Genomic DNA, 26,596 nt, shown 5'->3' with positions numbered 1-26,596 from the left:
TTATTCCTTCTATATACATATGAATGCAACTTAACACAATGAAAATGTTAACTGGACAAATGGAAGAAAGAGGTGCTTTAATACGTAGAATTATGAAAAGCTAGAAATGTTTCTGCTGAAGGAATATATGTCAAAATTCAGAGAGAAGACTTCATTTAAAATATGTATAAGGCAATGCAAGAGAAGAAAAGGTTGTTACTTTTCCACGTGAATTACTGGAGGGACCATTAAAAAATAGGCAAAAAATCCATCTCCTATTCTCTGTGATGTTTCAGCTTATCTGAGAAATAAAGGTTCAAATGGAGCAGCTTTGGTATCCAAAATAGCCAATCTTTTTGTGCTACCCTGCATCAACATTTTAAATATGAAGGAAAAGAAATTCTCAGAACAAATATTGATCAATTGCTCTGTCAAGCTGATGCTGAAGTCAGCAACATGCAAATGCTCTGCTTTTGAGAATCCTCTCTGATATTTACGTTGCAGATAATCAGGAGTTTTGTTTTATTAGAGAGTGGGTTTTGTTGCTGGGGACTGAGATGGAGTGTCAGGGAACAGAGGGGGGGAAGGAGGGAGATTTCATGGCTATAAAAGCACAATTGAAGATCAGACTAAAGCTCATTTAAAGACTTCCAGTAAGATACTGTGACCAAGGCTTAAAACACACTGAAGAAGCAGCTTCATCTTGAACTTTGGGAGCAGCTGTGCTCTCACTGCCCTTCCCCCAACACAGGAAACAGACCTAGAAACAAAAATAAGACAGGAATGCTCCTGTGCAAGCTAATGTTGTTGGCTTCTTAAACATCCACTACTCTGGTGCCAAAAAAAATGAAACCCAGGAGGATTTAACACTTCAAAGGATAGTGAGACACTGCTTTAAACACAGAATTTTCTATCAGAGACAGATATTCTTTCATTTTGTAAACAAACTGGAAGAATGTTATCATGAGTGCATGTTGAGACAGATTTCATTTATATTCCTGTACTCCTTATGCACAAATACACCACTGCATATTGTACTTTTACCCATTTTAGACTACAGCTAATGCTGCAGCAGTGTTATCTGCCACCAGCAAAAAAATGCAGCAGTTGAATCTTCTGATGCTTTCCAAAACATTCTATTACAACATGCAGTTTGAAAGCTTAACAGTACAGTGAAATGTTTGGCAAAGAAGTTCTCTCCTTATTAAGCAATGATACATAATTATACGTTCTAGGAGAATGTAACATCTTGCCAAAGGAACGTATGGCCACAAATGCTACTCATAGTATTTCCAACTACAAATTATCGTTATGCTTTCACTTGTGTTATTAAGAACTTGGCCTTTGTTCCGTCTATTTAATTTTCTAAACAAATGTAAAAAGATGGGAAGCAAAGGGAGTGGTAGGCTACAGTCTCTGTCTAACCTAAAAAAACTAAACCTAACCAACAACTTTATCTAATTTTGACGAGCACAAATCATCTCCATGGCTTGCTCTGCTTCACTCACCACAAACAACTCATGTTTTCAACACTTAATTTAATATTTTGCAGGCTAATGGAAACTTTACATAATGCATTCTCCCTCATAAAACTAAAATGTCAACGCAAATAGAATTGAGATCTTGATATGGACAGAAAGCAAATGTTATCTTTTCAAAATCTACAGGCTAACAAACGTGATGTGGAGGATGGGATGAGCACTGACACAAAGCAAAGAAGGAGGGGAAAATAATCTTACTTCTTTTAGAAGGGTGTCTTTATCTCTTTCTGAGCTTAGCACCCCCAGCCATACCTCTCTCAACAGTGTTTTAATATTTTATTAAAATAGTTTCTTGATCCCTCTTCATTCTGCTAGTGTCCACCCTGTGGTAGGACATGAAAAACAGATTGAAAAACAGTCGATGTGGTTATTAATAGTTACATTTCACTGTCACTGAAAATACAGTAAGTATGGTCAGGTTAGTCCTCACTCACAACAAATTCCAACTCCGGTGGTTTCCTTTTATTAAAAAAAAAAAAAAACAACAAAAACATTATGTTTGATCTTTTCTTCGTCCATTGAGAGCTCAGGGTAGGCAGTGCTCATGCCTTCAGCACCTGTTAATAATTTCTCAGTAGAATGTATAGAGCAAAAGCAGGTGAAGAGAGGCTTTCAAGTTTTAACCATTCCATCCATGTACCTGATCCCAACTAGCCACATAGTGAGGTCCCTCCCTTCAAGCACCACTTCTTTACAGCTATACCTACTGAGAGGGAAATGACTTACTGTGGGTGTAGTATTTCAAAAATGGTGAAAAGTCATGTAAATGGTTTCCAGTTTCAGGGGATTTCATTCTAAATACAGGTAATTAAATCTCAGCATAATGAGAAAACAAAAGAAAGCACTGATCACACCCAGATGCATCAACCTAAGAAAAATCATCATCAGACATGGTGAGCTTAGCCCTGAATAACCAATATTTCTCTTGAGCTGTCTTCCAATTACCAATATAATTCTGTTTCCTCCAGAATAAAGAATTGCAAAATTTCTGACAGAAAATCTGCATGCTTTCAGAATACTCTGCTTATTATACCAAAATGAAACATACATAGCAGCTCAGTCATCCTCTCTACTGCCATTTCACAAGTCCTTTCTCCCTGTTTTCCATAAATTCATATTTATATCTATTACATCTTCTGTAACTACTGCTAAGAATAAGCACCTCATTATAATACAATGTGGTTCAAACCACATTGCTGGGTTATAGCAAAGGGATAGATAAATGGACTAAGGTTTAGACAGTTTACAACAAAATTATTAAAAACAAAAAAAAGCAAAACAAAACAAAACAAAAAACCAACCAACCAAACAAAAAAACCAAAACCCATGGCAGCCCTTTCAGCAGAGTAGCTCCACATACACAGGTGGTACTGGACTATCACACTGGCTTTTACACTGACATCATTACTGGAGAATAAGCTTCTTATGCCTGGAAAACAGTATTGAGAACAGATTGTAGCAAACGCTTTTACATGATTCTCCACAGTGGACGTTCCAAAATAGCTGAACCCACACTCAGAGAAGGCTTTTCATGAAGTCCAAATATAAAGGAATGCCTGGGTACTTTTTGCCTTCTGTTTTCCATGGTTATAGGATGTACCTTCATCTTGATCTGTGAGATATTAAGCTCTACAGTTCTAGTAACAAAAGTAAAAGGAGCATCACAGCTAAAGGATAGAACAGAACATATTTCAGTTGGAAGGGACCTACAACTCTCACTAGTCTCTACCCGTCCAGTTCAGGACTGGCCAAGAGTTAAAGCCAAGCACTGGCAGCCTTGGGGCATTGATCACCACTCTAGGAAGCTGTTCCAGTGTTTGAGCACCCTCTTGGTAAAGTAATGCATCCTAATGCTGAGTCCAAACTTAGCCTGGTGCAGACACATGATATTCCCGCACATCCTTTCACTGCCTTCCTAGGAGAAGAGATCAGCACCTCCCTCTCTGCCTTCCCTCCTTCAAAAGCCATCAAGAGCAATGAGGTTGCTTCCCAGGCTCCTCTCCAAGAAGACAAGCCCAAAGTCCTCTCAGGACATGCTTTCCAACCCTCTTCACCACATATGTTGACTTCCCCTAGACACATTTGAGGATCTTCATATCCTTGTTAAATTTTGGGCCCAGAACAGCACACAGTGCTCAAGATAAAGCTGAACCAATGCTGAATGAAGAGGGCAAATCACCTCTTCTGAGTGGCTGGTGATGCTGTTTGATGCACTCTTAGGTGCAGCTTGCCTTCCTAGGATCAGTCTGGATGAGAGCTATGCCACAACTAATTTCAAGAAATGTACATACTGACAGAGGTGGGCATACTGTTACATATAAACTATATTTTGAAATGTCAGCTGGGCCATAATCAAAAATAACCAATTAAAACATAACGAAAATCCACATTCCTATTGTAGATTAGGGTGAAAACATGGTCTAAAAATAAATTAGCCTTTATGTATTGCACATCACAGCCCAATATCACAAAATAAATTTATACATGCTTTTCTACATAGCATAGCAACAAAAATTCCTTGAGCAAGTGTTACAGAAATTACCTACGTAAGAAGTCTTAATTATCAGCATAAATTCTCTAATTGCATGATAAATAATAAATTTATACAATGATTCTGCAAACATTTAGAATTGTGCTACACTATAATGATATACCATTTGAAAAATACAGTAACCCATTAGATTTTAAAACATATTGTAAACAGAAGGTTTTAAACTTGCAGCTTACAAAGCTGCTTCATACCTCCAGCATGTGGTATATGCTCATTTTCATCCATCCAAACATATTACATTTATAAAAATCTAATCTCTGGAAACATGACTAGATGGCCTTAAAATAGTCAGTTTGCTGATGGATTTATAACTTTATGTGCATTTCACAATTACACTAAAGAATGTATTTTAAAAAGAGTAAGTTCATGCCCCTTCCACAAATAGGCATTTGCAACAGGCTTTGAATTAAGTTCATACCAGACTGCATAAATATGTTGCCCTATAAGCAGCAGAACTAAAAGAATCTGGGTTTTGATATTTTCATACACAAAGCCTGCTGAAGAACCTCACAAACTCTGCTATTACCCAGACAATTACATATGTGCTACCTGGCCAGTCAGTGCTGCCCCACTGAATGCACCCCAAACTAGCCAAGGGCTTGTCCCACTTGGTGAGGGAGTGGCATGACTTTGGTCTCCTTCACCCCCTGAGCTGCTAATCCTTACAACACCTGGAAGAATTCCTTATCTTTGAGCACAATAACACTGTGGAATGTGGCTGATGTTTAACAGAACCAAGTGCTCTATTCTGGGAGGAATGGAGTGACAGACAATGTCAAATTGCTCATTAGGGTTCTTCACCTGGAGGGTAGCTGGGCACTGGAACAGACTCCCCAGAGAACCAAGTCTACTGAAGGAGGCACCTTGGACGATGATCTTAACCCTATGGTTTAGTTTTAGGCACTCCTGTGAGGAGCAGGGAGTCAGACTTGATGACCCTCCTGGGCCCCTTTACACTTGAGATATTCTATGATTTTATGTATTCAAACTACAGGTTTTGTTTCTTAGGAAAACCTCAACAATGCTTAGACAAGTGACATACACCTACTCAAGATGCCTGAGCTCCCACACAGCTCATGCTACCCAAGAAAATTTTATGGGCTGACCCACCTTTTAGTTTTTACCATATAAACTCTGGCTTTGGCTGGCAAGTGCTGAAATCAGAAAGAATTCACTCTAGCTGTAGCTGTTAATGTGCCCACGGTACACAATCATTATTTCAGTTTCTTTTTCCTCTCAATCTTTTCATACTCTTAGATTCAGGCAGTGCAAGTTAAGATCCAGTGAAATGGCTCTACTTGTCAGCACAGTAGAACACCTGAGTAACATAATACTGCCCAGCACCAGAGCCAGGCAAGCCACTTCTCAAGGGAAAAGCACGGTGCTTTATATGCACTTCCAGTTACAGAGAAATACTGTATTCCAGTCTAAGCAGCTCAATTCTTAACAGACAACTGGCTTCCTAATTTTAAAGGCAGTAATACTGATATTTTAATCAATTCTTAAATAGGATGAATTCATAAAAATAAAGTTATTTGAACGGGACTGTGCTGGTGACTAACATGCCTATTCCTCGATGTATTGTACTTTTGAAATTACAAAAATATACAGTAAATGAAGCTCCGGATGATGATATTTATCTGTCTAGAAATTTCCTTTATGTTCTGCCAACTTCAGTTCTGATTTGGACTAGAATGGTAACTGGTAAACAATAATCTGGCATGCACTCATTAGCAGAAAAACAAACAATATATTTTTTAAAGTACAATATACCAGATAAATTTCCATTTCACGCTAGAAGACTTCAGCTTCTAGTCCAAATACTTGCTTTATTTTGTTGCTGACTGCAAAATGGCATAAAAATACTCTCTTATACATTAGGCTTTTAGCTCTAAGGCCTTTCATTTAGCTATTGCTACTTCTTTTCTCTCCTTTCCCTCCATTTTAAGAGATACTGTGTGAAATCTGCTCAATTTCAAACAAGTTTCACAGGTTAAATCAGTTGTAATTATTATTATGTTTGCTTTTATGGATTTAAAAATTATTTCATGTTATTCTTACTATTTAAAACATACCTTCATCATGGGGTAAAACATTCAACAGACTAGATGGGAAAAACAGTGACCTTGGAGGACTACAACATTAAAAGTGACAACAGTGTCTCAAATAAGCGAGAGACAATAAGGAAAGGAAAAAAAGGGAAAATACAAGGATTTCTTTTTTATAATAATCAGCTATCACTTATCAAAACATTTTCAGTGAAAATCTATTTTTAAATAAATACAGGCAGTTAAAAATGAAGAAAGTATGTATTGTTTTAAGCTTACAATCCTTAGCTTCTAATTAATAGTATCCTTGCTAATTTAGGACCCTCATAGGTATTTAGAGGGCTGAACTGCAATAGAACATAAATGAAACCTATTAAGGTCATCTTGGTCAATAAAAACTAATTGCATCAAACAATAGCTGCAAATGATGGACAGCCCTTGCCAGTGGGCAGGAGAGGAGGAAAGTACATCCTACAGCCCCTAGCTCCCAGGAAAGGCTGCCACCCATCCCCCAGCTCATGCCTCCTCCAGCCCCAGCCCTCTTGCCCACCAGCAAGAAGCAATTTGACAGTAGTATTTCAGCAGCCATATGGCTGTGCCAGGCAAGTTCAGCCTTGCTGCCTCACACTGCTGCTGTTACCCTCCTCCCTGGCTTCCCAGAACTCTGCTGGCCGATGTGTTCTGCCACAACAAACACCCATGGCAAACTTGTCTTTCTCAGGGGAGAGGCACAGAGGCTCCATCAGACGTGTTAAACTGTCCCAGAAGATGCCCTAGCCAGGTCAGGGGAGAGCTGTGAGCAGCAATGTGCCTGAGGAGCCAGGCATGGCACAGAGCAGTGCCTGCAATGACAGCCCGAGCACAGACCCTGGGCACACAGGGCAGACACAGCCCCACAGGCTGACCTCACTGCAGCTCTGGAAAATATTGCAAACCACGTCCTTTAATAACACAAAAGACATTCACATTGTTTCTCAAAATAGCTGGGTAAATGAAGCCTAGTGCCTGCCTTAGACAGAGAGCTTTTGAAAAATCCTGCTTCATGCAAGAGGGAAAAAGAACCTCCAACACTTATGAACTACCCAAACTCTGCATACACACTGTCTGGGAACTCCATGAGTTCCCTTTTTCCTTCATTATGAACCAGACTGCATATTTATGACCATTTCCTTCATCTGACTAAAGCTTCATGTGCGATCCCAACACCTGTCTTTTCATTCTGCCCTTTGAAAACCTCTATAATTTATTCAATTCCTTTGGTGACAGGCCTCCTTCATCTCAGAAAGGAGCATTAACTTCTCTAAGGATTGTAACACAAGAAACTAACCATGACTAGACAATGTTTGAAATGTACACCTTTTTCTTTTAGTTGCAGAATAAATCTGCATTGCTAGTAGATATAAAGTTCAGACCGGAGATACGGAGATAACTTGAAAGAAAATTTCAAAGCACAATTCTACACAGGTATGTCTCATGAGCAATTAAGAGAGTTGCTAATTTTCTCATTACTAAATGCTGTGTTATTTACATAGAAGCCTCACAGACTTGCTCTTCCCTAAGAGCACTTGTGGGCAGTAAACATTCCTCCCTCCAGCCTTCACTGAGAGGGGGCTGGGTGTACCCAAAGATTAAACACAAACCACAAAGACAAACCAGAAGGCCCAACAAGTAGGTGCTCACTGCCTATTGAAAAGCTCTTAGTTACCTGGTACTGTTTTTAAAATCTACAATGTAGAAGTAAAGTAAGATGGATTGTAAAACATTTCCAGACAGGAAATTTTTAGGAATTATAAACTAGCAATGAAAGTCAGGTCCTAAACATACACTCACACACAAAGCTTCCTGCACAAAACTGCTACTGTTCATTCCTGTGAAGCCATTGTGCATGCAGTTAAGCACAGACATAAATGTTGAACACCTTCAGCCACCTCCTATACGAAGGAAACATCTGGTCTACAATAAAGACACGTATTTCATACAAATATTAAGTACATATTTGTAAGAGGCCCCCTTTCTGTTTGTTTTGGGGTTTTTTTAAGTCAACCTATTTAAAATTCAACTTCAACATATTCACAGAATCATAGGATGGTTTGGGAAGGTATCTTAAAGATCATCTCATTCCAACACCCCTGCCATGGCCAGGGACATACCTCCCACTAAACCAGACTCAGAGCCCCATTCAACTCACCCCTGATTGGTTTTAATGTTTAAGAACTGAAAGTCTAGATATTAAGGGGGAAATGGCTTAATTAAGTTAACTTCTACACTGAAGTAAGTTCAAGGAGAAAAAAGACATATTTGTAACTGGCAAAAAGACCAGTTCTCAGCTATAAACACAGCTCCTTTTTAGATCAGTGTCAACTTGTACAGTACTGGCAATCGTACAACAGCCAAAATAGTCTGCAAACAATTACAGGAAGAACTGGAATAAAGGCATGTATGTCTATGCAAGGAACATGACAGGTAATGTAAAAATTTTAGCCTAATTCTGATCATGTACCATCAGGCATAATCAGCTCCTTTATATAAATACTCTTTTTATCATCAGCATTTTAATTAACGTGACTGCAATTACAATGACAAAATTAAAGTTTTTTAAAATAAGAAAACTTTTTTCACTGGAAAGTTAATACATCTGTCCAGCAGACAAACGATTGGATATGATCTAAAGACTGCATTGCTTAAGGTAAGCGAAGCAACTCTTTGATTTAGAAGATGTGAAAATACTAATATGTGACTTCCCTTCTCCCCAAACATACACCTACGTGTACCAGAAGAACCACGAATAGCAAATGTTCTAAGGAGAATGTTTTTCATGAAAAGTTCACTTTACTTCCCACACACGTCAAGTTGACAATTGAGAATCAATTAAAAATGTAAGCACCTATCAGTGTTCAATTAACAAGTACGTCACCTGCTTAACTTTGTTTTGGCAGGGGATGTTTGGGCTTGTTTTTTTTTTGTTTGGGAGTTTTGGAAGGGTTTTTTTGGTAGGTAGGTTGGTTGTTTTTGTGGGTGGGCTTTTTGTTGTTGTTTTGGTTTTTTTTCTCTTGTTTCGTTCTGGTGTTATTTTCATGTTGGTTTTTTTTTGTTTGTTTGTTTGTTTGTTTTTTAAAGACTCATCAACAGAACAATTTGTAGCAATGTATTAAGACTTGCAGAACCAATTTTCTCTTTCAGAGAGGCCAATTCTCAATTGGCTAAAACTGGTGCTGTGTAAATTCTTACTTTCTTTAAGCTGCTGTTATACTACTAGCTTCAACCAGACATACTATGGATAAGAATCATGGAGAAGATCAAATCTGGGGAAAGCTAGCATGCATGCCTCTGTCTCCAATAAAACCACACCATATCAGCACTCTTGTTTGCTTCACTCTCTCTCTCGCTCCCTCTCCCCCAAAAGGAACATTAAATGTAATAAGTGAAGCAAGAATTGCAGGATCATAACAATTTCTTTCTCAGCAGTGTGATGTGGCACACATGAACACCTCACCAAACACCACTTTTCACAGGAAGCAGCCTAGCTGAGAATAGGCTTTGAAACTATAAGGTTCAAAAACTGTGAAACCAATGGTGAGAAAAACCTTCTGGAAATGACAATTGCATAAGATCAACAAAAATCCGCCAGATAGGTGAGGGTTCCTCCTGCAAGGCCCGGATTGTGCTCCTTTTCTCTAAATTATTGTGGTTCACTTCTTATCATTTCCCTAGGAAGGGTCTCTTGAAACAGTAGCTTGCTGATGTATTAGAAGTGTTCTTATGTTTCCATCACTAGAGCTGAAGAAACAAATTAAGTACTGTAACAGCCTCTTGCCATTACAGGCTGCAGGCCCCTGTGACTGGGGGATTTTTTACTCCATCAACCGCACACACAACTAAGACTTTTAAGAAATACAGTGAATCAAAAAAGAGTACTAAATAACAATTCTATGGAAAGCTATCAGGTGGTACAATATGAACAATTAACCCAACTGTTTTGCTAGGTCAATAATGCAAATTTGTTATATTGATTTTGGCTGTCAAAGACGTGTTACTAGCAAAAAAGGATGAAAATCAAAACTTTAAATGTACACCTAAATTTTAATTTCATAAGTTTCTGTGGCTTGAAATTAATGGTCAATGTTGAAACAGCCTACAGTATTCTTCAAACAGGCCAATATTCTCAACCTAAACAAAAAGAGAAAAAAATGAGTAGTCTAAGCTACTATCTTTGGGGTCCCAAACTCCTCTGTGGACCAGAACAGTACATCATATTTTGTTCTTCGCATCAAATTACTTCCAGTAAATACCTTACACTAAATTCTCAACCAGCTTAATGACACTTCTAAGCTACCAGAGAAAAAAGACCAAACCTCCAAGCCAGTGTAATTTACAAGTAATTCTTACATAGTACAGCTCATCATTTGATACTGCTAATTTCTAGATATTGATACATATAATTAATAAGTAAATCTAATTTTAAGAAGCATTTGGGTATTTTTTTTGCATTAGGTCACTATACCTTATATTGTCTCTACTGTTTCTGTTTGTTTAAAGAACAAGGTTCCCAGTTCCTACTATTTCAACCACAAAACAAGTTCTCATGGTTTTTTAGTTCAGAAATATTTGTAACAAATAGTAAACAGAATCACTAGTACAGTAATAGTACATCTTCTCACTGTATCAAATGTTACATTAAATGAAACTAAACACGTATGGTAAACAAACTCAGTACCAGTTTACAACAGAGACTGCCTGCCCTATACACAAACCATATACCACCTGCACAGTCACCCATATATTAAATGTGAGAAGCTGCTACTGAGAATCAATTTCCCTTTCAAGAAACTTATGCATATGGAAAAAAAATCCACCCATCTGCATACAGACTGACAGTAGTCACTTGGTGGATCTTTTTCTTTAAAATATTTTTTAATGTAACACTTTATTGAAATTTGTGTAAAAATACGGAGGTGATCTTTTGTTGTCAGAATGTTATGCTGCATCCCTGTACTAAGACAAATTATTTATCAAGGCACTAAGCAGCACCAGCTCCTCTGACTTCAACTGCAGCTGTACCTATCCAATAAACAAGCCACTCATTTAGCTATCTATATTCAAAAATGTTGGCTTCTAAATCACCCAGCCAGTACACATGCTACAGACACCAATTATTAACAACATAATCAGCATGAGCCATAGCCACTATGCAAACAGTCTCGAGTGTCTGTCATAAAAGCACAGAAATAATGAGGTGCAGGTAATGTTCCTGTTTACTTCCATTTAGCTTAAACTCAACAGTCTGATTTCGCCTGAGAGCAACCCCAAAAAACCTCTGGATTTAGATTCAGGTTGCTACAGGATGAGAACGGCACTTTTTTCCTAAAAACATAGTCAAGAGCTCAATTGGAGCTACCAATTTATCCAATTTGCTGGTGGTCTAGCTGAAGAAGCTTTTCCAAAGGCAGTTAAATGCCTCTAAATGAAGATTCCATGGCAGTCACAGCTATGCAAGTGGGTTTTAAGCAATTGCTGGCTTTGGAAAAAAACCAACTGTATGGTCTGAATCCCCTTTTGCACTGTATGTGCTAGAATGGTCTTAAGACTGAAGGTAACAGCTGTTACCTCAGTGGAGTGTCTTTTTTGTGTTTGTCAATGATATGGTAAAATTTCTGGAGGGCAACACATTTTGTTCAGAAAGCATTTACAACAAGAAGTTGAGCCATGTCAAGCCCTGGTGAAGAAGCAAGTTGCTGGAGTGACAAAGTGGCATTGCTGCACCACTTGGAATAAAGCAATGATTTCACACATAGCATACAGCTTTAAGAAACCCAGAAAGCAAGCTTCAGGGAAGGAAGTGGCATGTATACAAATATTGATAATAAATATTAATAAACAGAAGGTCTGTTCATTACATTATGCAGAACCTGGAAGAAATCATTATTCATCTGCTTGCCTGCTCAGTCTATTTTAGTGCAGGCTGCAGGAAATAATTTCCAATACTAGGAAAAAAAAAAAAAAAAACCAGAAAAAACAAGACTTGCAGGTGGATGGCTTTCTGTATCTGATTTCATTAGAACTCTGAAATGTAAGTGCTGGAAACCAGAATGATCAAATGAAAGACTACAAAACAGATTAAGCCTACCACAAAATAAATGAAAAAAATGCATGTATATACACGCATTACATGGAAATGAGAAAGAGGGAGCCATCCTCAGCTCCTTGACCCAATGGTTATCATGCTGAAAACAGAAAATCTAGTTAGCAAGAATATTTTGATTAGGCAAGTTTCCCTTTGAAATAAACTAGCAAGAAGAAAGGAGTCAAATTTACTTTGTCCTTTTATAGGCAACTCTTGAAGAAATTATAGCAATAGTCCTAACTTCCAGTATTTTGAGAAATGTCATATATTAATTATGAAGTGCATTTAATATTTTCGTCTTATGCACATACAAAAAAGGTAGAACAGTTTATTACATTTCAATCTAAGAGATTAACACGTTGCTATTTACTTTTATTGGCAGTGTGCCCAAATACCCCAGATCTGCAAGACTGATAGTGAAAAGGAAAATATTTCAAGCCTCAAAGAGAGCAGATCTATGGTTGCCTGGAATGTGTAAACAGCCAGAGCCTGTTTTACTTCCCACCCCCACTCTCACCATACACACCTCCTCTACCTCACCCCTCCTAACATTAGCAAGGAGTGCTGCTCCCAAGCAAGGGAGAGAACACAAATGTAGTAACATCAAGCAACAAAACTCTTGACATTTTAAGATGCAAGAATTTGGATTTACTGAAATAAGATGTTGCCATATATTTAGTTGCAGTCTAAAAACAAAACCAGTACTGCATAAGACCCTGCAAAAAAGAAAGAAAGATCAATTGAACAGGCTTCCTATATGACAGACCTGGTAAACACAAACAAAGAGAATCCAAATGCTTCTTTACAGATTATTATTTGTGCAATTAAGGATCAGCCAGATCTGTAGTCTATCAGAAAAAAATACAGTTCACAGTCCTACATAAGAGAAGGGATATTTTCATAAATATCTACACAACGTAACCAAACTGATGCCAAAATGTAATGTTGGTATAAATTACTTTCCGTGAAAATAAGGATTATTACTTGCATAATGATATATACACCCACAAAGCAATAAGTCATAAAAATAGATATCATCACATCCTAAAGAAGCTTACAATGTAATTAGGCAATTTTTAAAAACTCTTTAAATTTGTGGACAAATAAAAATACCTTCCACAGTAAAACTGAACAAAGACAACAGACTTCCTCCTTTTTTTTAATCCCACAGCTCTCTATAAAAACAATCCTGTGCACCTTAGTACCTTGCAAGCCATGATTTGAAACTACAGAATTACAGAACTGATAAGTATTAATGTTGTTATTTACCTAGTAGCTCTAGTCTTCAAAACCAAATCAAACCAAAACATACCAAAAGAAAAAGGTAATTAACATTGCTGAGCAAATGGCTGTATATGATGGGAAGCTTGTAAAACCCAAATGAATAAAAAGTGAAAACATGTGAAAAAAAATAAATAGTATACTATGGTCATAAAGCTGTTTACAAATAACAGGTCACACAGCTCTCCCACTTTTCCTTCTATTAATTTTACCAGTTTTATGAACGCATTTGGTGAACATTCAAAAGAACACATCCATAGACTAATGAGGGTGAAATGTTGGCTCAAAGGAGACACGAGCAAATGCTCTGTCAGTAGACTATTTGCAAACAGCTGAAATCAATAATAAATTCAACCTAACCAAATGCAACGCATACAAACAGAAATTAAAAGACTGAGGCAATTGGCAAATACAAGAATGATGTTTCAGGCCACAGGGCACACTTTCTCACATACGTTAGCACTTTAAATAGGCTGGCAAGACACTGGCTCCACTTGAGACACCAGAATGCACCATATGTATTTCCAAAGACAAAAATAACAAGACAATACAAATAATGTAAGTAGCTAAATATTTCTTTAAGACAACTATTTGTAGGATGTTTGAGTCATCAAACGAAAAAAAGTTAGAAGATTATATTTAAGGTGAAAAAATATCACGATTCTTCACTGTAATTTTTCTACTGCAGTCAAACACAGAGCAACCACCCCAGAGAAAAACAGTAAATTAGAACAGAAAAGGTTGATATGTCCTCTCCACAGAGGCTATGATGCTGGCACCCCTTGCACAAGACAAGCATCCAGTGCCAGTCCTGAAGTGTTGGGGCATTGTATGTGGTAGGTCACATTTGGCAGAACAGTTTTGAGACTCCCCATGATCCAGACAGGCAATGAAACCATCCTGCCAGTGCTTGCCAGTCACTGCTAGAGTTTGTTAAACCTCATGATGTGGCCTTGCCTCAAAAACTAAGGGCATTTCACTGAAAAAGGTTCCAAGCATCCATCTGTGCAGGTCACTTTTCAAAATATGTTTGCAACCAAGTCTTACGCTTTATACTGCAAAATATTAAGCCCAGTAAATTTCGACATAGCCAACACAGCTCCTGCACATTTTGAAGAAACCAGGCTCTACATCTCAACTTCACGTCTGCCATCTACAAAAACTTCCAAGAACACAGAGAAGATTCAGATAAGAGCAGTATTCCAAATAGATCATGGAAGTCATGCCATACAAAAAAATATTTCTGTGGGCTAGGGGAAAGGGGAGGGACACCGCAATCTCCACTTCATTACAGGAACACTGCCTGTCAGGACTAAAGCTAAAATCACACACATCATCTGTTGCTATAAAAAAGGCTCAGAAATGTTTATTTAATCAGTCAAGAATCTGTGCTGCCATCATATAAGGCCTGATCCTAGAAATCTCCTGCACAGGCCAAATACATTTTTGCAAAATCAGGCCACAGCTATAGCAGGTTTTATTGAATGTTCAGAACACAAATGTATCATCAACTCTGCCCTTGGTGGAGTTACCTGGGTATGGGAGCTGTCAGAAAAGAAAGACTGCGGAGCACAGAAAATATCCGTTAAAATGAAACCCTTTAAATTCTACTGCAAACTCCAATAGATTTTTTGCTGTGGAAGGAGGTAATTAAAAGAAAGATTTAAGAGCAATTACAAAAAGGTTGAAGAAAAAAAACAACAAAGGCTTGTTCTGAGGCAAACTAATACCCTAAACCCAACTCTATTAGCCAGGAAACTAACTTACAGATTAATATAAGATTAACAAATTAAAGCAATCATTACTTCTAACTCTAAACTCAACACTGAGAGGGAGAAAAAACATTTTGTTCCATAGTTTTCTTTTGATACTTTGCTATCCTAATGGATAAGCTCATGGAAAAATGGGATTATATTTTAGTAAGTAGAGCTTTACAATCACATGTTTTAATAAACTAGGAACAAAATAAACTGAAAAGGTGTGCCCCTATTAAATGCCTTGTGGGGTTGTTAAAGGAATAGGTCTTTTCTTTCTTTTCATAGATATATATATAGATATATACATACATATATATATTCAAATTTACATTTTAAAAAAAGGAAACTTTGCTGTACTTCAAAAGCTCATGGGAAAATGAATACAGGAGCAAACAACTGAAAAAAATCATTCACTGCAATTATCTGAGCACTTTTTAAACAGGTAGAAGATGCAGGTCGTGCAGATATTATTTTTAGTAGAAGGAAATGAAATTTCTTTCACACTGGACTCCATGTACACAAATATCTGCTGTGCATAACAAATCTTATCTACAAAGCCAGCACATGATCAAATTGACAATGTATCATTGCATTTAACATGTTGTCATTGGAGAACACTGAACCCTTTCATGTTTCAAGTGTTTTTAAACTGAAAATATATACGGTTGGTAACATAGTAGACACAATGAAGATTTATTGCTTAGGCTAAGCAAAATTTAAAATAAAATATTTAATCCATGGTGAGGCACATATATATGCAAATAATATGTAAAGCATCAGAATACCAGGCACACACCAAAAGCCATTCTCATAACCACAAGATAACATACTGTGAAGTACCCCCATATAATACATACTTTCATTATAACACTGAAGAAATGCACAGGAATTAAGTATTTTGAAGACATGTCATCTTAGCCAAACAAAAAAAAAAAAAAAAAACAAAAAAAATTCCAAAAACCAAAACAATTGTCCACTTGATAGTCAGCAGGTTAAAAACAGTGAATCCTAGCTTTTGAGGTAGCCTACTACCACTCATCTTCCTCTTCCTTGTAAACTGCCCATGAGGGCTTAAGACACATTTCACTTTTTACCTAACTTCTACCCAGCACTAGCAGACTAGATATAAAGACAGGATGGTGGTCTCCCAGAAAAGTAACTTTCATTCATCAGCAGTGAGGGAAATCATTATGTTAATGCTTTAGAACATTTGAGTTGTATGTAATAAATAGGTTCTTTCCTTCCACTCTAATAATTGCATTTTGGGCCATCCTTTCAGCTTCAGGGTTTTTTTTTTTTTCCAAGCACTCAAACCCTGTGAGAATGAAGCTGGATGAATTTTTATGATACACTGTCATGCACTAATTTTAAACTAATTGGCTCATTTAAATTAACTGATTATGTAAGACGTTTACTGATACTAGCAGAAGTATCAGAGCTGAGAGTGTTTGGGTTTTTTAATACAAAACCAGATTCCTCCAAATACAAATCAGCATTGTTATTGAGTTACAACACCAGCAACCCAAACAAACCCAGTACTAGTCAAAATGAAAATAAAGGAACCTTGAATAGTTTTCCCAGAATGATATAAAATCTGTCTTGTGAATACCATGTAATGTTGCTAAAAATGTACTTGGTTCTGCTCCTTACTTTAATTTTTTGAGAATTGGCATAGGAAGGAAGATGTTTTCCACATTATAATAATCCTCAGGCATGCCTTTTATCTGTGCCTCCTAGATCACAGTATTTTAGTTTAAAAGTAAGCTACACAAACTACAGAAGCTCTTACATTTAAAAAAAGGAAAAAACTAAAGCCAAAAAGTTTAAAAAAAAACCAAAATAAACAAATAAACAAAATGAATACACCACCAAAAATTAAAAATTAAATGCAAAATTGAAGAGAAAAGTTAAAATATAAGGAGCGATATTTGAGTCTACATATTCAGCAGCAGTGCCAATACCTCCTGAAATACCTAGAAAACAATGCATGTGTTTCAACCAATTCTATACCCAAATTCTTAGAGGTTTAACTCACATATGTGCATGCAAAATAGGCATGAAAAGGGTTAAGTTTGTTTTGTGACTGTAAAAAGCAACAGATAAATATCCTTGGAAACTAATCCCCACAATATGAACCAGCACTGTCTGTGCTTGGATTCCCAGTCCTAACTTGTCAGCAAAGCTCAGCCCTATCTGTGGAGAACACTATGCAGGAGGGCAATTTTGCCTCAACCTCTCTGCCAAGATCAAGGTTTAAATTTTACTTCTATGAGCAACCAAAAACAAAAAACAAAAACAAAAACAAAAACAAAACAAACAAACAAAAAAAAAAAAAAAAAAAAAAAAGAAGAGAAGATGAAGATAATGTAATTCTGATGTTTGAATGCATGTTCCAGCCCCAGCTGTCGCCTCCTGGTCTCACCAGGCTCAGTCAGATATACAAGCACAGGATGCACTCCTGACCTCTCCACATCCCAACAAGCAGTAATTAAAGGGTGCTGCACCTCTGTCTTCCAAAACCTGACATCCAGCCTGGCCCAGCCCACAGTCATTTCACTGGCTCTGCAACACCTCAGGTGCTGCTGACCTGAGCACATCCCAGTTCAGGGTATGAGAGTCAAGCCACTGCATGCTGGCACCACCTTCCAACATCAGAATTACTCCTTTTTTCTCTAAAACTACTTTTTGGACGACCTTAAGGCTATCCACGTACGAGTATATACGTGCATTTGCATGCACTCACACACAACAACTAGTGTAGTTAATTTTAAACAATATTTGTGAAACTGATTCCTGTTCTACAATCCCAATGGAGACTATGTGCTAACACAAGTCTAAATACTAATGGGTTTCTGGACACACACATATCCTCTACCAGACTAAGTCCATTGATACAGTGACCGGCAACTTGTAGCTACTAAATGACACTGAAACTATCTTGTTGCTATAACAATTCCTCATTCTATTACCAAATACGAGTTTACAAAAAAAAAAAAAAAAAAAAAAATCCATATTTTTACTTCACTTTATAAAAATCTCATGTATTTATTAACTGCACACTGTGAAGGTCAATTCTTTTGGAAGAACATCTTTCCAATTATTTTGCTGTAGGCTATGGGGTTGTGTTCAGATCAGCACAAACTCAGCAGTGGACACTTCTAAGCATAAAACACTGTACATACAACACTGTATACATGTTAGTCACAACAATGCAACTGATGGCTTTCAGCAGGGCCTCTGTAACATGACTATTTGATTTGGAAATATAAATCATAACTGTTGGCTTCTAGAAAATATTCTGCAGAGTCTTCATTCAATGGCAGAGGATTAATGAAGAGCTGACGGTGCTATAGAGTAAAACATAGCAAAGCCAAAGTTTGTCACTGTACATCCAGGGCAGTTTGCTGCCTTCAAAAAAAGACTACAACAAATGCATTGTGCTGCAGAATGACAAAAGGAATCAATCCACCGAAGTAAAATCCTCTTTGTTTTCTTGAAGACAATGTCAAAGCATATTTTCCAAGTAATTTAAATGTCTAAGGGAAAAATGTTGCTTTTTTGCTCTATGGGTAATTTATTGCAGGTAAATTAATGTTACTACATTTTTCCATTTAATAAAGTTATGACTATATAACAGAACGCATTCTAACACAGCTACACAGTGGTAAGAGGTTAAACTGTAACTAAAAATTAGCAGCCTAAATGAAACTTGAATGGCACTGATGTACAGAGCAACTGTTACATACTAATGGAGAACACAGGTCTTTAAAAAGCTTTGTTTCACTTTGCAATAGCAAAGGCTCAATAAAACTCACTACTTAATGAGATGAGAGTATTTTGATGAGCATATAGAGAGAATTATTAGACATTATTAGTACCACTCATTTGCTCAGAAACAGGCTCTAAGTTGAGCCATCTAAGCATCAAGGCACTGTTTGTCCACATGTTCAGTGGGCTGTGTAACTTGCCTAGCAAATGACTAAGGCTCAACATCCAAGCCAAAATGTAGTTATGCAATGCACTTAACTAAAATATTTAAATAATTATTTCTTCATACTACAGTCCTATCATCATGATTTTGTACTGCATGAACACCACAGGGTTCTTGGCAGAAATTTCCATTGTAACTTCACACAAAATTATGACTTTTTACAAGCACTCCAGTTTAAACAAGACACATATTAATTGCTCATACTAACAACAGAGGTGGCCAAGAAATGGGGTTAAACATCACAATGCCCCTTTAATTGCATAAACTGGACAGGATTATAAAGATGAAAGCCACATCATCAGATGCACCCAACCCCAAGCTGCAGTCATGATCATAACCCAAAGTACAGAAAGGGACTGGTGGCATGTTGGGGCTGGGACCCCAACAGAAGATAACAGAGGCAATATATTCTTCTCTTCCCAAACAACAAATGAAGAAATGCAATAACTATTGCTACAGGCCAGTATTTTTAGTATCACTTAAAATAAATACAAATATGCATAGGAAAAGTGGCTCAAGAACAGCAGAGTAAAAGGCCCGTACACTTTTACCCCAAAAACTCACATACCCATCGTGGAGTTAAACTTGCTTTCAGTTAAGCTAGTAGATGCAAATTTATATTTCTACAGAATTACTAAATATTAATAACTATAATTTATAAATCTCTGTCTAGGACAAAATCTCTACACAAGAAGACAACTGGTAAGAACTGATGATGTTTTCTAAACGAACACACTTCTTTGACTGCCTCTAGCTTTTACACAGCCCTAACTTCAGGGAACTTCCTGTGACTGTAAAACAAAACACTATCAGTCACCCTTAAACAAAATTACATTATATTAATGATCAGAGCACAACAAAAAAAGCCTTTAAAATATTCTCTTGAACACTGAAGAAAAATAACCTAAACTCTATTTTTCACCTTTGTATGCTTGTTTCAGTACCATTAAAATGACAGATTTTGTACTGACAGGAAGGCTATTCTATGTACAGCCGTAGTTCCAATGTTTTTGTTTAATTTCAACCAACTTGTCCAAGTAGGCCATTTGGTAGAAACCTATAAATGGCACCCAGGGGGTCTGGGTTCTTGCTGTAAAGAGGTCAGCTATTTCCTCCTAACTAAAAATAGGCAAGATGAGGGAGGGGAAGAGGGAGTGGAGGTTTAATTTAGCAGCTGAAAAAAGAGTTTACAAAATTACTTCCATCTTGCCTCATAATGAAGATTATGAAAAAAAAGAAGCTGTCCCAAGAGTTACAAAACCTGGATCACTTTAAAGGCAGGCTGGTGTATGTAATCTAAAGTACTAGGAATTAAAAAAGAGCAGTAGTAAAGCAAATCCAGGATATGGATCATGTTATGATGCCCACCTCTCTTTGGTCAGAGCAGACAGATTTACCAGCAGCAGTGCTGCCAGGTGTTAACAACTCTCCTCTCTCCTACCAGCTGAGATCACACTGTGGTCTTATATCTAAGGCACCACAATCAGCTGCTGTTCCCCTGAGTCAGTTTTTTCCAGCATTTACCCTCCTGGCTTTTTGTCTCCCTCACTTACATTACAACCTATTTAGGGTGAGAACCACCATCTACAATATTCCCCCAAATCCTGATTCGAACGGAGGCCCCTTGGCACTACTGAAATTCAAACAGCATCAGTTTAATACAACATGAAATCTAGCTCTGGACTGCTAGCAGCAGCAAAGAGCGAGGGCTGCAGCACTGAAGCCTGCACTGACCCCGCTACCTGCAGCAATCACCCAGCAACCTAAACCCTGGGATGACTTTTCCAGCCTCATGTCCACAATGAGCCAAACTGAGCACATCACTAAGTCCTAAGCAGATCACACTGCTGAATTATCTCAGCTACTGAGAAATAAGATCCCATCCACACTTGGAGACATTCTTCTCTACTCCTTCCAAGCAAAGGGATGACAGGCCTTTAACAGCTTCTGCTGCCAGAAGAGGACTTTCCATTCAGAAGCTCTTCCAGGAGCCATAGCACATCAGACATATCAAGTGGACAGCACGTCTGCTTCTGGTCCCCGTCATCACAAAGATGAGAAAAGCCCATCTGACAATCAATGACAGGACCAAAACAGCATGAAACTGAATCAGGGGATGTTTAGGTTAGATACCAGGCAGTTTTTCACCCCAAGAGTGGCTGGGCACTGGAACAGCTGCCCTGGGGAAGAGATCACAGCACCAAGCCTGATAACACAGTGGGATTCTTGGCACTGTCCTGCACAGGGCCAGGAGTTGGACTCAGTTCTGGTGGGTCCCTTGTAACTCAGCATATTCTATGATTTGGTGAAAACTGGGCAAACTGATAGAGCAGAAATCTGACAATTCAGGGCAATCCAACAATTGCCCCTTCCCTAGCAATGATTTAACTTATTCTTGCTCTTTAAATACTTCTTGTGAAGAACATCTGCAATCATTAAAAAAAAAAAAAAATAAATAAAAAAAAGAAGCAGTAGCATAACTTACAGCAGTGACATAGCAGAGAACAGTGGAGTCATCTTACTCAATTGGGTGGAGGAAGGGCAGAGGATGTATTCAGATGAAAACTTATCTGCAGAGGGCTTTTTTACATCCTAAGAGACCTAGAGAGTTGTGCAGTTGCCAGTGTTTACATGTATGTGTAATTTTTAATTCTCTTTGCTCCTGAGACACTCTTTTTCATCTTAGGGAGAAGAAAAAACCCAACCTTAAAATCATAGAATATACTGAGTTGGAAGGGGCCCACAAGGATCATGAAGTCCAACTCCTGTCCCTGCACAGGACACCCCAAGAATCGCACCATGTGCCTAAGAGCATTGTACAAATGCTTCTTGAACCCTATCAGGCTTGGTGCTGTGACCACTTTCTTGGGGAGCCTGTTCCAATGCCCAACCACTCTCTAATCCTTTTCTCAATATCCAGCCTAAACTTGCCCACACACAGCTTCAGGCCATTTCCTCAGGTCCTGCCATGGTCACCACAGAGAAGAGATCAGTGTCTGCCCCTCCGCTTCCCCTCCCGAGGAAGCTGCAGACTGCAGTAAGGTCTCCCCTCAGTCTCCTTTAATCTGAACAAGCAAAGGGACTTCAGCTGCTCCTCATATGCCTTCCTCTCAAGGCCCTTCACACCTTCATGGCCCTCCTTTGACACTCTCCAACAGTTCAATGCCTTCCTTTCATTGTGACACCCAGAGCTGCCCCCAGCCCTGGAGGTGAGGCTGCCCCAGCTCAGAGCAGAGCAGGACAATCCCTCCCTTGCCCAGCTGGCCGTGCTGTGCCTGATGCCCCCAGGACAGGGCTGGCTCATGTTCAACTTGCCATTGACCAGGATCCCCAGGTCCCTTCCCTGCACTGCTCTCCAGCCTCTCCTTCCCCAGTCAGTACACTCAGGGCTGCCCTGCCCCCGGTTATTGCACAGCTCACTGAAGGTGTTAAACACTGAGATAACTACAGCAGCTCTGCTCAAATCTCCACTGTTTTTACCATTATTACATACAGCACATAAAGAAAGGTTTAACGCATTTTTAATGTGATAGCATCCTCCCCCTCTTGCTTTCCTTTTTCCTCCCACCCCCTCTACAAATCTTCTGTGGGAAAGCTTCCCTGTTTTACTATTGCTGTCGTTGAGATGTTGCAATTATTATCTGTAATTGTTTTTAAAAAAAGCCAAACAAAAAAAAAATAAAAAACCAACAACGCCAAAACACACACTAGGACAAATCTGGCTCTCTTTGCCAACAACATCTGCTATCACAGAATGGATATATTTAATTTAAAACCTGCCCAATGTCTCTGTACATGACAGAACACTGACTGCAGGACAGGGAGAGGCCTAAACCCGGTATGTGCAGTCACATGGTACACAAGGTATATGATGTTAAACCTTATACATCCTTTGGTTAAAAGACCACTAATAAATGGGATAAGGAGGAAAGATAGGACATATTTGTCAACAGTAAAGACCTTGTATTTATTACCTACAATCGGATCTCCCTCTGGCACAATATGTTCATTTTCATACTATTAGCCTAAAACACTAGTCCTGAAATTTTAATTTTACACTCCATTTTATTTCAAATCACCAGTCCTTTCAATGGAATATTTTATGTTTCTGCAGCACTGAGCTGCAATATTTGGCTGTTTTGGAGGAGGCGGTGGGTGAGCCCCGCCGAGCAGCCCGGCTCCCCTCCCCCACCGCTCACATCCACATCCACTCTCCAGGGCTCGCGCGTCAGGAGGGAGAAACGCCGTACCACTGAATCCTCGTGCACATGCCGAAAAGGCATGTTAGGGCAACGCATAAAGGGGAGCCTTTATTCCGTCTAAACGCCGACTTTGAGGAATTAATATGCGAGCCCAACTTTTAGGGTGTGGCTTGGTGTTTTGGCCCCTTGTTGCGCTGTGCAGGATGCCCGCCCGAGAACGCAACAACATATCATTAAATAGGTCAAGGGTCATCCGCTGTACATCGCACCGCACCGATATTCGGCCGCGCACCGAGCCCAGGTGCCAGCCCCACCGCCGAGACCGCAGGCGCAGCACAAAATGGGGGCCCGGCCGGTGACAGCGGCGGGGCCGGGCCCGCCCGGGGCTGGGCCCGCGGCCCGGGCCGAGCAACAGGTCGGGCCCCGCGGCCTGAGGGGCTGCTCGCACCCCCGGCCCCCGGCGGCGCTGGGAGCGGGGCCGGGGCAGCGCGGCTCCGGCTGGGCACGGGCTGGGGGGCGAGCAGCCAACTTGTTTACCTACTTGGAAGTAAACTTCGATGGAGGGGAGCGACCGGCCCCTCCGCCCGCTGCTGATTCAAGCCCTGGCGATGAATGGGATCCCCTCCCCCACACAGGCTCTGCAAACTCCACACTGGAGCGTGAATGCCTCGCATTTCTTTCCCCCCCTCCCAGAGCATTTTTTTTTTTTAATTTTTTAATAAACCCCCCCATACATTAAAATACTGTCTGAGAAGTAGGGAGAAACTGCCCCACTCCCCTCCCCCACGCCCCGGGGTCGCTCTGCCCGGGGGCAGCTGCAAAACACCGGCCAGAGGCACGGCAGCCCCCCACACACACATCCCCTCGGCCCAGAGAAAACACCCCAAAACCCCCAAGCCGACCCCAAAACGTCCGGGTTCAAAAAACTTCGTCATAACAAGCGGCGGTTGAGCGACCCCCTCCCCCCCGGGCGGGTCAGGCTGCAGAGGGGACGCGGGGGACAGCGGGCCCCGGGCTGGGCTGGGCTCGGGGGGCTGCGCCGGCAAGGACAAGCCTAAGAAAAGGGGAAATTTAAAAATAAATGAAAAAAAAAATAAAAAGAAAAAAAAGACGGGGGGGAAAGAAACCACAACAGGGTCCCCGGGATGAATAATCCGCCTCGGGAACTCACCTCGCGGCGCAGCGGGCGTTAAAGGCACAGCTCCCGCTCCCGCGGGCGGGGAGAGCCCCAACTTCTGCGGGGGGCGGCGGCGCTGCTGCTGGCGGAGACTTTCCCTCACTTGCCGCGCATGGTGCAACTCCTCTTCCCCCGGGGTCCCGGCCAGCCTGCCAGGAGGCTGCGAATCCCCCCTCGCCGCCGCCGCACACGCCTCCTCCCCCCCCTCTCCGCGCGCACGGGCGGCACAAGGAAGTCCCGGAGAGTGGGATGGGGGAAACGGAAAGTTTTGGGGCGGAATGGCGGTGAGGGGGGGCTGGCGGGGCCGGTGCGGACGCGCGGCGGCGGCGGGAGCAGCGCCGAGGGGGAGCCACAGCCGCGCCCGGGGCCGCCGCCACCGGGCGGGAGCGAGGGAGGGGACGGCGGGGGAGGGGGCGCACCGGGAGCGCCGGGGCGGGCGGGGGGCGAACCGGCCGCGCCCTCCCCCACCTGCGGCGGGCCCGCACGCCGGGACGCGCAACTCGAGGAGGCGCCGCCGCCAACGCCCCCGGGGATGCCCCGGGGTGCCGCCAGCCCTCGCCCCGCCTGTGGTTATGTTGTGCTTTGACACCCCCCCGCAAGTGAAACCCGGTGACGAGCCCGGCACACACCGAGGGCAGCGCTGCCCGCCCCTCCCCCGCCCGCCGGGCACCGCCGCGCTCCCCGGAGCCGGTCCGGCGCGCGGGGTCGCGCGGTGCCCGCGGCCGCCCCTGTGCCCGCACGCTCGGCCCGGCCCGGCCCCGCTCGGGCTGCCCGCGCAGCGCACCGCGGGACGCGGCCGGACAGCACGGGCGGCGCTGCGGGAGCGCTCCCCGCGCCGCCACCGCTGCCCGGCCCGGGGCGGGCGGCGGTGCCCAGTCAGCGCCCCGGGGCGCGGGGGCCGGGCGGGCTGTGAGTCAGCACAAACGGGCTTTATTGCATCTGCCTGGGGCGCGACACCCGCGGGCGGCAGCGCTGCCACTCCGCAGCCTGCAGCGCGCCCGTCCCACGCGCGTCCCCGTGTCCCGGCCGTGTCCCCCCCACCCCCGGGCGGATGATGCAACGCGGCTCCATGTGCTTCCCCTCCCCCGCCCGGCTCCCGCTTTTTTGCGCCTGGCGGGTCACCCGGCGGCTGATTGATTCTCCTTTCGCGCTGCGCCGTCACCGGCGCTGGAAAGTAAATAACAAGTTGACATCATTACCGCGCTCCGCAGGGCCCCGCGCGCCGCTACCGCACCGCCGCGAGTAGCTGCGCACTGCGAGCCGCGCCGCCCAGCCCCCGCCCCGCGCCGCCCCGCACCGCCGGGGTGCTTTCGGCGGCCTTCCTCCCCCACCCCCGCCTCATGGCAAATGTCATGCAAATAATAAGATTATCGGGATGTTGCCGGGTTGTCTGCCTCGGTGGGCTCATCCCGGTGACAGCCGGACTCGCGCGGCCCCAAAAGTCATATTTATTATGGGAGGTTTTTTTCCATATGACCTTTCCACTATTTTTTTCTCTTTTGGTCTTGCTTTGACATTAAAGGGAATTTCATGCTCGTTATACATTTAGCCCAAAGCCTACAAATGTGCTGTCACCCAGTATCCTGATGGAAAAATATGACATCACCCAAGTCAGGACAACAAAGATCATTGCTACATAGATTCATATACGTGTTGAAAGCAGAACTCTGGAAACACTGGGAAATGTTGCGGGCCGATGTGATTCATTTTCATATTCAGAGCCTCGAGACTGCAGTGCGAGGCCATCTGCGCTCAGACAGACAGGCAGACACGTGTCTCCCTTCCTAAGCAAGCTCCCATTCCCTTATTTTTCTCCAAATGCAAAACCTACATAACGTTTTTATTACTCTGCAATGTAAACAATAAGAAAACACTCTCCAGATTCGTGTCGAGATGGGCCAGAATTTTTAGCTCCTGTGCTTTTTTGTTTGCTTGCTTGCTTTTGTAG

At 41.4% G+C, this 26,596-nt stretch overlaps 1 protein-coding gene across 2 annotated transcripts in view; it reads right to left on the bottom strand.

Moving 5' to 3' along the window:
* The window catches only part of TBL1X (transducin beta like 1 X-linked), a 189,140-nt gene extending 164,097 nt beyond the window's left edge, over positions 1 to 25,043 (bottom strand). The window contains exon 1 of one of the 2 annotated variants that reach the window (XM_056487041.1): positions 24,643 to 25,043. The gene's annotated coding sequence lies outside the window, so the exon portion shown is untranslated. The remainder of the gene's footprint in view (positions 1 to 24,642) is intronic. The other variant, XM_056487049.1, reaches the window with a different exon arrangement.
* Between the last annotated feature and the right edge of the window lie 1,553 nt (positions 25,044 to 26,596).

Source organism: Oenanthe melanoleuca, chromosome 1, assembly GCF_029582105.1.
Source record: "Oenanthe melanoleuca isolate GR-GAL-2019-014 chromosome 1, OMel1.0, whole genome shotgun sequence".
NCBI classification, from domain to species: domain Eukaryota; kingdom Metazoa; phylum Chordata; class Aves; order Passeriformes; family Muscicapidae; genus Oenanthe; species Oenanthe melanoleuca.
This window is presented reverse-complemented; position numbering and strand designations above follow the sequence as displayed.